Source organism: Nothobranchius furzeri, chromosome 17 (genome assembly GCF_043380555.1).
Source record: "Nothobranchius furzeri strain GRZ-AD chromosome 17, NfurGRZ-RIMD1, whole genome shotgun sequence".
In the NCBI taxonomy this organism is placed as follows: Eukaryota; Metazoa; Chordata; class Actinopteri; order Cyprinodontiformes; family Nothobranchiidae; genus Nothobranchius; species Nothobranchius furzeri.
The window spans coordinates 47,971,634-47,983,799 of record NC_091757.1 but is presented as its reverse complement, the minus strand read 5'-3'; positions in this window follow the sequence as shown (position 1 = coordinate 47,983,799).

Sequence of the window (12,166 nt, the reverse complement as noted above, 5' to 3'; positions counted from 1 at the left end):
ACATCTCGTGGTAAAAGTTGGTTACTGCAACCACTTTAAACAACTCTGGAGCTTTTTGTTGACCATCATCAAATTACAAATATTGGCGCTGCAGTGTTGACTCGCAATCCCCGCAGCCAGCTGGATATGAAATATGTTTCAGTAAAACCTTCCTTCCGAAATGACTGAAACATTAGACTCTTTTGGGATTTTCTCACTGTAAAATACTCACTATATTATTACATACTACAACTATCAGTTAGGGTATTCACTACACAGACCTGTTTTGGATAAACATGTCATCTTTTTGTTCCACCCTTCTAACCTCCCTGCTCCAAGCTTAGCATGGACGTAGACATTTTTTTGTGGATCTGCTTTTTCTGTTCTCGCTACACCCCCACCCCACCCCCACCCTTTTTTTTGTCTGTTTTTCTCCCTCATTGCACCACTCCCCCTTTCCCCCCTGCTAATTGCCACCCTGATGTAGCATCCCGGGAGCGGGGGCTCATTAATTGGTAAAGAGGAGACAGGTGGCGCCACTATGTTGTGTTGCTCCTTGTTACTTGTGTCTGTTTGTTGTACTGATGTTATATTTGTGAGTTCACATTTGTTTGCATGAACCTGCCCTTGCATTTGCATGCATTCAGATCTTAGACGCTCAGTTGTGCACGCACTTATGGCTGCGGTATGTGACTGAGTGTTCATCCTAAAATTGTGTGTGTGTGGTGTTCATGCTTGTTAGGAGCACAGAGCCCCTTCTCACTGTAATCTCATTGTGTATACCGTGTGAAAAGGGCCTGGCGGGGGCATGAACTCCCCACGCTCTTATCCCACCGTGCTACTCACCCCTAGCAGGCCCTCATGCCTCACCACCACTAGTCCAACACTACTCCCATCACCTTCCTCATTTCACTCAACCCTTGTGATTGTTCTTTTGTTCCACTTTCTTGTTATTTTATTTAACACACATATCATAGGACGTACACGTTTAGGTCATCAGCAACAATGAACTGAAGGAATCTGTTTCTATTTCGTTATTGAAGTTATTGAAATGCAATCATTTAGCAAATTACTTTAGGACAAGTTATACTGTATTCACCCCAAATCAATGAGATTTAGTTTAAAGAAGTGGAAACCACCCTAAACCTATCCTGGACAACACGTTGTAGCAACTTTGATCCACAAATAAAGTGGAAGACTGCATTGATTTTGTTCTGACTCATCTCCAGTAAACATGCTGAGTCCAACAAATGTTTGACGTCATTATTTAAAAACCAAAACAATAAACACTTGTTGTCTTACAACACTCATGACTAAAATAATGATCAAAATTCACGGTCAACAGAACATTTACAAAAAATACACCTACCCGGGTATTTCAGTGCCCTTTTAGTCACTTTTACCGCCGTTACTTATTAAGCATACTTTTTTAGGGATGTCCCGATACAACTTTTTCACTTCCAATACAAAATTGCAAACTTCAGTATTGACCAATACCGATATTAATCTGATACAATATCAGCACAAATCATGTATATTTTTTACCTATTTTGTAGTGTGGAATGTATGAAAGGCTTGATCAAGTGATATTACTCAATCGGAGAACAAGAGTCAATAACAGTTAGTATGAAAAAAATGAAAAAAAAAAATTTAACCATTGGTTGCAAAAAATGTGAACCTTAACAGACTGCTTGTATCGGAGATTTTTGATGCTGTCCGGTATAATCCGATACAGTGTTTTGGGGCCGATATCGAATTACTTCCGATAACGATATCGGAATGGAACATCCCTACTATTTTTAAGCATAGCATTTAGTATTCCAATGGTATTACTAAAGTAACTGTATTATTGTGTTTTCCTAGCCTGGCAACCCATCTGATTTATGTGAATAAATAATGTGGCAACTTCCGTTCCAATGTGATGGGAAGAGCACAATGCTAATAGCATCCAGCAAGGTCGTGGACAGTGGATTCAGAGATCCCAATGAACTACATTATGAAACAGCCGAATGGCACCGCAGACCCATTCCTCAGCATGAAACTCCTTCTCACGGTGCAAAATAACATTCACAAATGGAGCAAATCAGAACACTAAAAAAAACACTAACAACATCAACACATCCCTGGCAATAAAACCTTAACAAACCGCACCAAAATACAACGAAATAACTGAAAACCTGTTACCCACAATGCACCTCTTCCTGTTCAGCAGTGGGCAGGGTCACTACAATAGTCTGGCCACCGTCCATTGACGGCTGTCAGTAATGGGTTGGTATCTATGATATCTTTCAAACTGTCTCCTCATGCCATTGGACAACAAACAACTGGAGTTTTTTGGGGGATTTTTTCCCATCGATAAATAAAAGGCGACAATGATAACTGACATTTACAAAAATCCAGCCAGAAAATGGAGAAGATAGGCGAACAGAAAAAAGAGCCAATCAGCATTTGGGAGAGGCGGGACCAAACGAGGAAATAACCAATCAGAGTCGGACCGGGACGCAATTTGAAAACACTAGTGGTAACCATGTATGTTGGTAATAGTTAAACAACGTATGTCTAAAATGAGATAATGTCCACGAGGACGAGCATTAAAGGTGGCCATATGAAAAGTCTTTGCTTGTTGAGTACACATCCAGGTTTCTCCTGGTATAAAAGTTACAGTGGTAGCAGCGATCAGGGGCAGGAATGTTGGACCCGAACCAAATGCATGGAGTGGCTCACCTGGTTGTTTTATTGTGTTTGTGGTGCTGCTATAGCCGCAATATAATTAGTGTTCAGTGTTCTAGCAGCGTTTTTGTTAAGAAAAACATTCAGGCATCCCACAACAGCGTTCAGGCGGCTCATTTAGCTAAATGCATACAGATTTTTGATTATACTATTGGGTGTGTTATTATGATTTTAGAAATTAATTTTTTACAAATATAATCTTTGTAACCTGACAATCAGCACAGATGAAGTTGTGGGGACCCCTTGGGTGGACACAGATCTCATGTTTGGAGTCACTTACTTTATAATGGCCCAAGATACATATGCATCCATGTATGAAACAGTTACCAGGTTAGCTAAGGGCTATAAGGTATTCATATTCAGTCATATGGGCTTGAGATAGGAAATCAGCAACTCTTTTCCAGTGTCAATATTAAATAAGTCATTCCCTTATGCATTATCAGTGCATCAATGGGACAATTGTAGGATTAGCGTAAAGAGGTAAATGTCTCCACCACATGTAAAGGTTTTTTTTTAGGGTTAGGGTTACACCCCCCCACCCCCCAACCACCCACCCCCACCCCCCACCCCCCCACCCCCACCCCCCAAGCCTACTACTTCCTTTGAAATACTTGGGGAAATCTCTCTCAGTCCCTGAAAGAATGCATCCAGGTTTTTAGTAAAGTCTGAGGAAGAGCACTCGCAAAGTTGTTTTCCCTACCAGATGGTGTTATCAGTTGGTCAGATTGTGGCCCTTTGACAGGTCTAGAGGAACTGGTGTCATGGCTGGTGAAGTGCAAATGAATTTGTGGTTGACGGCTTTGTGTGAGTTTGTGTGCTGCAGGTGTTGGGTTCACAGAAGGTTTGTGGGTCAGGTCTAGCCGGGGTGTCACCTTGCTGTTTGGCCCTAAACAAGCACTAATACAGAGGCTCTGTTTTTCCTTTCTCCTCAGATCTTTTCATGATGATCAAGTTTGTTCATTTTTTGGATCATTTTTTGATGTTTCAGATCCCGCAGCAATCATCACCGGTATTTTAATAGACTGAACTATTCTAGGCTTGAAGACCAATTTAGAAACTCCTGTAGCTCTTATATTAGTGTGACTATAGGAAAACCAAGTTAGATTCAAAAGGTTAATTAGAATTACTAGAACCCTATGTTTGTACATTAGTGTTCACGGAATTTCAAAAACTGTTACTAAAGACGCAACAAATGCAGAGCACACAACGTGCTTGGTTATTCAGGTCATTTGGTTGGCATCACTTGTTTGGTAAAGCTAATATTTAGGTGATCTTTTTTAAAACGTGGTGACAACTCAACAACGCCACAGCCTCATGACAGCCATGTGGCCCCTTTGCAGCTTACTTCACTTCTGCCAGAAGTTCAAACCACTGAATGTTCCAAAGTTGCTTCAGAGCAATCTGTGTAGTGTTGGAGACGAACTCCAGTCTGTGATTCTGATTGTTTATTTAGAAAGAAATAAGAAAGACTCAGCTTAAACCGGTGATCTCTGATGATGGCTAAGAGATACTAGCTGAAACATGTCAGGCAGGGACGAAATTTTGATTTCAGAAGTGGGGGGGACACAGCAGGCTTGTGCGGATTTGGGGTGGGGGTGTTATGTAAAGACCCTTTGACACGTCACATGCCCATCTCAATAATTTTTCCATCCTCAATATATATATATATATATATATATATATATATATATATATATATCAAAGTTAAAAAATGTACAACTCTATTATCATTAATATTTATTATCATTATTGAAGTGCAGTTTTGGCTGTTGACAATGGATAGGCCATTGTATTCATTGTTTTGGGTCTTTTTTTATTGTTTTTGGTGCAACATTTTCTAACAGGGAGTGAGATTCTTTTTTTTATTTAATTTTTGTTTGTTATTTTTATTCATTTAGAAGTTCTGGTTCTGGACATTTCAATGTTAAATGAAGGTTTATTTGTTGCATTTTAAAGGGTGTACTTGCATTATTATGATATATTAACATTATATTAGTGGTTATTTTGGTCTAGATAATGTTGACAATGATATCGTTTATCATCAACAATTTGTTGGACAAAATATCATCCAGCAAAATTTGTTACTTTCCCAGGCCTAGTCAAAAGTATAAAAAGTATTTATACATAAACGGTCCCTCCTGAGATCTGGCCGTTATTTCATTTGCTGTGTTAGAGGACATGCTGAACTAATGTTTTACACATGATCATCACCCTAACATTTGTCACAATGATCAATTTTATGTCTATCGTATCTTCATTATTTCAACCTCACCTGTGAGCCTCCAGCCTCTGCTCCATCTCCTCCAGGCTCTCGTCCTCCATCTCCTACAGCCTCTCCTGCTGTACCTTCACCGGTCTCTCCTCCTGCATCTCTGTCAGTCACCTGAAAAAAAGATGCATGAACTATAAACAGTGGGAGATTTTGGAATGGAACAAACAGAAATATTTACAGGATGGTTCTAGTATGATTCACAATTATTATTAATATAATGTGTAAATTATTCATTACCAATTTGAGTGTATAAAAACATATTAAATATGTTTTTTCCTTTAAAAGTGTTTAAACAGTTGTTGCATTTCAACACACAAAAAATAAATGGAAAAAATAAGATAAATCTAATGAAAAGAGTACATCTTTGACATTAAGCTTAAAAAAATCTGTTGACGATGATACTGTTCATTTTTCAGAGCTTTTTAATGTGAACATATACATTGCAATAGATAAGTTTACAATAAAGTTAAATGATAAAAGTTTTGAAGTTACACTTCTACTACTACTACTACTAGTAATAATAATCATGATGATAATAGTAATAATAATAATAAATAATAATAATTATAATAATACGAATAAATTGTGTCTGAGGAGTCAGTTATGTGGAGGAGATTAGTTTGTAAAAGTTAGTTTTGAGTATGTTTGTGAAGGAGGAGGTGAGTCTGAGCTTAATGCAGCGGTGTCACATGTTCCAACTTACGTTTTGACTTTGAAAGAAGTCTCTTATATCCACTTTCGTTTCTTGACATGCTGCCGCCTGGCTGTGCATAACTACCAAAGACTCACAAATGAACACTTATTCAAATGTTATATAATGGAAGCTGAGCTGAGCTCTGATATTACACAGCGTCTAGTTGACGATGTGACTCAGTACCGGTGTTCCCTAGCGGCTCCAAACTAGCAAAACAACGTGAGCACGTTCTGTTTACAACTTGGAGTGACAGCAGCAACAGCCAATAATACGTTAGCAAGTATCAGCAGAGCCAATAGATTAGCTTTTGGGTGGGTCTAATAGGAAACCGGTTTCCGTTTCGGTCCTAGTGCTCAATCAAATCCATTTAATGGAGCGTAATATTGTTTTTGGACGGAAAAAAGTGAAGGGGACCGAAACTGCCTTTTGAAAAAGTGGGGGGGACATGTCCCACCCGTCCCCCCCCCAAAATTACGTCCCAGATGTCAGGTAAAAAAACAATCTTTTACTAAACTGTGTAAAAAAAGAAGAAGAGAATGAATAACAAAGATAAACACGGGATGAACGTACAAAAGGAAAAAGAGAGAAAACAGTTCGTTTTGTCTGCAACTTTTTCATATTTGTAAATCATTTTTTGAGCCAGTATGTGCTAAAAAGACCCTTTACAGCAGGGATGTCAAATATGCGGCCCGCGTACTTTACAATGTAGAGTGAAAGTAAAATCTTTGTGAGCAAGTTTCCTCTTTAATGAGTCTAAATAAAACAAAGCTGCGCTCAAGGCTCACACAAGAACTTGAATCACATCCTGAAGTTGGCCGCCACTCAGGATGTGACTTCTGATATTGATGTGTTAGTGAAAGCTAAAAGATGTAAAGTAAAATGAGTCAAATATATTTTAAGTGCTGCATGAAACTGATCTAGCCATGTGATCTGTAAGCTCTTTGAATCACTAAGGAATGTTTTTTTTTTTTTTTTTTCAAATTTTCAAGTATACTTCAGGTGTTGTACTTGTACTACACTGTCCTCAGGCTCCAGCCTTGTTTTATATTGATTGTATTAAAACAAAGAAAACAATCTGAAGTTTTTTTTTTATTTACCGGTCCGGCCCACTTGGGACTAGATTTCCCTCACTGTGGCCCCTGAGCTAAAATGAGTTTGACACCCCTGCTTTACAGTGTTAGTGAAACGTTACTCACACCGCCACCGCCCCCTGTGGCCAGAATATTGTAATTGCAACTTCAGACTGGCGGGCCGCCGCCTGTTAACTTTTGAGCTGACAGGCCTGGAGTCGCAGTCTGCTTCCAGCACATTTCCTTCATCGATTAGATCCAGAACAAGCTGATTTGTTTAATTCAGTGATGAACAGCTTCTGTAGACACTAGTGAAGGCTGGGGAGACATTTCGGCTGTTAAAAAGATGAACAGTACAGCAAGGAGATATGTTTCACTTTTGGTTGTACTAAAAAGACACTAGGGGGTGCTAAAAACAAGCCAAAACTGACAAGTGTGCCTTTAAAAAACATAAATCATGATGTTTACTTGGCCATTGCAAAACGCTGTTAATTTTGAGCCTTCCCTTGTTGAATTTTCATGTGTACCGAGAATCGGTGACTGCTGAATCAAACCCCAGTTCATCTTCCACGTTGCAGAAAAATTGCTGCATTATCTTTAAATACTCTTTTATATGATGAGAAATCCTACGGTTGAATCAGTGACTGTAAGTTGCCCTACTCAGGTCTCAGTGGAGTGTATATCTACAGCAGAAAGACATGATGATGTAGACTTTGACCATCAACCACACTGGCTGTTCCCTGCTGTGAGGCTGCAGTGGAGATTTCAACATAGACCCAGAACAATGGACAAACACATTACTTCAACGTAGAGTTGGCATGAATATTTTGTGTGACAGATGGATAGACAGCCAGTGGCAGACAGTGTGGGGTGCAGAGAATGGTGGGTGGCTGCAGACTGTAATCCTTCGCATTTGCTAGGTTGATTTATGAATCACCAAAGTAGGCAGGGAACGATCCCACAGAGCAGGTGGGACAGCTCACTCTTCTTCAGCTCCCACTCATGCGCTATCTTTTGTGTTTTCTCTGCTACTTGGGCAAAGCATTTTTAACATTCCTCCCTTTTAACCAGCCCGTTCTTTCTTTAGCGTCCCCCATCTGCGTTTTTTAAGGGGCTACATTGATGTAACTTGTTTGGAACTTGCATCTAAAGCTCACTGCGGTGTGACTTGCCTTTCACTTCATCTTGCATATTTCCACCTAGAATTTATAGTTAATGTTAGATGCATTGCAAGTCATAAAATAATAGATTCATCTTACAGATACACCACAGAAACCATCATATGTGTGGTGTAACTTGATACAAAGGTTGTTATTTAGAAAATAATGTTTAGCAACAAAACTCAATTTAAACATGCCTGACATCACCATCACAGAAGGGGACTTCTGACACTTATTTGTAGCTGTCTAGTACCTCACCCACTAGCCACACCCATCCATGTCAATGATTTTATGGCAGTTATAAAGTGTTTAAGTGAGCACATTCAGAATGACTGGAACTAGCTGTAAAAGCCTCCCCCAGTCATTAGACTGTCATTAACTATAAATAGCTAAAAACCTACTTGTGTGATGAGTTCAGTTCATTTGCACATATATTTCTTTAAAGAGGAACTTGACTGTATTTTAAGGAGCAGAATTTATGCCTGTGTATTGGTGTAATGCTAGGTTTAGAGTGGGAAAGATGGTAAAATACCTACACTGTATACCTTACATTAACTCTAAGGTTTTCTTGCTGTTACTTATTTTAAGTAAAACTGTTTATTTTGTTGTAACGGTGATCAGATAAACCACACAATCGCCAAAGATCCATTTTGAAGGTTATTTTTGTTGATAGGCTTTGAATTGTTGAAATACATACCTTCTCAGCGGCCTAGTGGTAAGAGTGTCCGCTCAAGGACTTGGAGATCAGCATTCAAATTCAGTCGGGTCATACCAAAGACTATTAAAATGGGACCCAATGCCTCCCTGCTGGAAACTCAGCTTTGAGGGGTTGGATTGGGGGGTTAAATGATGGACCAACCTTTTGAGAAATCACCCGTAGGTTTCTGAAGAGCTGAATTGAAGCCAAATGGGCAGTCCCACAACCGCCACCATGGCCATGTCACATGTCTTGTCACTCCCAGGCAATTAAAAATGGGCAAAGACATGGACGTGAGAACGGGGCTGTAAGGGTAGGGGCTGACGATCTACACAGTCGATGTTGTTCCGAGCTAACTTAGCTAACAGAAGCTGATGGTGGTTTGCAGGTGCTTTTGGCCAGAAAAACATGGCTGAGCGGCTCTTAATGTGAAGCACGCCTCAACTTATAGAGCTGCAGTGATTCTGTGGTTTCCATCAGAGAGCTCCACAGGCAGCCAGCTACAACCTCGCTCCACAGCGATCAGACCCAAGCAGACATGGTACGCAGCTGCCCCCACTACACTGCTACACTCTGGTCAAAACAAAGCTGCTGCTGCAGGAGAGTTTTGATACTGTCTCCCTTCCTTCTTGTTGACCTCTGACCATGAAGCTGCTGCTGCAGAAAGGAAGGAGTACCTGCTGAAGTACCCAGATAATGCGATTGGGAACTGACTTCCTCTCCATGTTTACGGCTCTGCTGAGCTGTGACCGGTTGGACACTCACCTTCTGGAAGTGACAAGACCGCAGAAGCAGTCATCTGATAACATCAAGGCCACAATGTAATACGCGTAACACCATCAAACAGTACAGCACACACCAAACAAGCTATGCTGTAGTATTGTCCATTCCCTCTGCCATTGTGTATATCCTGCTTTTACTCCGTCTGCTTCACTCCAGCCAGCATTGTGTTGCTATAGGCTAACCCAGGGGCAACCTGTTCCCATCAAAGAGCCATTATTACCCGTTTCCCACAGTAAAGAAAACACTGGGAGCCACAGCAGCCGCGGTGTTGTGGGCGGGGCCTACCCTCAGACAGCAGAGAGCTGCTTTAACCAATCACAACAGGTGACAGCAGCCAGTACCGGTCGCTCGTGTACGTCAAAGTTATCTTTCATAAGAAGATAATCAATAAAACGATTTATATAAAGTGGATCCAGAAGTTGTAGCCCGTCTCTGCCTACAATATTTTGATATTTTTCACCCTGTTGGTGGTTTTACTGAGCAGGTGCCACTTTTGTCATATGTTTCTTTTTAAAACATGTTTAGACTGTTCAGAATACAAATCCAGGCTCTGTCACGTTTGATTGTTGTAATTAAACTTTGTAGGTGGGGAAGGTCAGAAAAGGATCCGATCATTTTGTTTTTCCCTCATTTACAGCGATGGAGATAATGGCGCAGTGCGCCTGGCTCTGGTGTTAATCAAGTTAAATTATATCTCTTTGCAACAATTTTCACAAGAAAACAGAACAGTTAAAAGCAGGACTTGTGTTGACCGGATAGTTTCCGTATTTGACCGTTTATTGTGACGGAGAAAGAATAGAAAGAATTACCCCGACGCATGCAGACGAAGTGACATTTTATTCGTTTCGCACATCGCAGATGTAGCAAAATCACTCAAGAAAAGATTCCCATCTGAACATCTGAGCTGGACACTGCTCAGCGCAGCTCACTGTCAGTGCGTACGTACGGTGCACAGCGAGCTGAAGATGTGGAGAGGGGCTTGGAGCGCGCCGCAGAACCAGAGCGCATGCGGGAAGATTCCTCCGACTGAAGCGAGACTTGTCACTTAGAAAATGTTCCCTGATTATGAAACTTTGGCTGAATAGCGCTTGTTCCTGTCTCCAATGTGCCGACACATCCAGGAGCTGTCTGAGGAGAATCCCAGAATCTCACATCCTCTTCAGCTCAGAATGCGCCGATATGATTACGCACAAGCGTGACGCGCCAACCCGATCTCACAGTAAGACCGGGTTGGAACTGTTCAGGTTTACGCAGACAATCTTTACATTTAGAATTGGCATACAGATGTAAAATAAATGCAGTAAAATATAAAGCATTTTATTTAAATATCCATTCATTATTTTACAAGCACAGAGAGCCGCATCATATGGATGGAAGAGTCGCATGCGGCTCCAGAGTCGCGGGTTGCCGACCCCCGGGCTAACCAGAAGAAAGCCGACATGTAAGTTTATTACTGTAGATCAGTTTACATCAACCTAGATCAGGGGTGCCCAATCCTGGTCCTGGAGGGCCGGTATCCAGCAGGTTTTGTGGTTTTTCTGCTCCAACAGACTTGATTCAGTGGTTGAAACACCTGTGCAGCAGCTCATCAGGCTCTGCAGAAGTATGTTAATTAGCTGCTGATTGAAACAGAGTTCAAACTAAAACATGCAGGATACCGACCCTCCAGGACCAGGATTGGGCACCCCTGACCTAGATGCACTGACTATGATGCCAAGTGCATCTCTCAACAACATTGGTAAGACTAGTTCTTCTGTTGACATTACCACATGGTAATCGTAATGTTGAAACAAGATCCATTTCTGAATACTACTGTGCCATCCATTAAACACTACTGGTTATGGCCCCGGTCCAAATGCAGCTGTCTGTGTGCTGGTGTTAATGGAAGCCTACTTATGGAATGATGACCCAAGGTTTAGGTGATACCAGTCATTGAGACTTGATGCAAGCTGACAGGGGCCAAGGGAGGGATGTAAAAAGTTTCCCATACTCATGTCTGGATGGCAAGCATGGATGCCATAGGGGTTTGTTATGCATGGCACTTGATGTACCTCCCTTGCAATGGCATGTCTTACTCAACTAGAAATTCTTTTTCAGCATCTTAGAGGACAATACCAAAACAATCAGTGTGGAGATGGGAGGTGAAAGTGACACTTCTTTTCCATTAACAGCCTTTCTTCTCACTTTGTTTTATCAGTAGTTGACTCATGAGCGAGTTGCAAGTTCGAGTTTCAGTGGACCAAAATCACGACTTCCTGTTGAGATTGTTATTTGAAAATCGTCACTCTGATGTTTTCTGGATTTTTCTCCTTTTAAGTTTCTAATAAATTACCCAGTTGCTTCCAACTATTATACCCTTTACATATTTTTGGCGGTTTGTTCAAAGAATTGACAGCAGTTTGTCTCTTGTAGCTCAGTCCAAGAGAAACCCAACTCAGAAACACGTTTCCCTCTTTGCACCGCTGTATGCGCTATTGTCAGGCTAAATATTATACACAGCAAATAGCTCTTTGGTAAAGAAACTATGTTGAATGTTTTGCACCTAACTCACCCACTTCTGCACCTTGACAACCCTTACACAGTGTCTCTCTTGTTCTGTGGAGCATTCAGGCAGAAAGGATTGCTATGTAAATGCACCGACGAATAGGACTGAACAGACAGGTTTAAAGCAGATTATGTTAAACTGCTTGTTAGTTTAAGGACATGCTGAAGTGAATGGATGGGGATTAGCAGATGTGCTGCTGTGTCACTGAGGTGTTTCTCTAAAATGGATTGAATCCT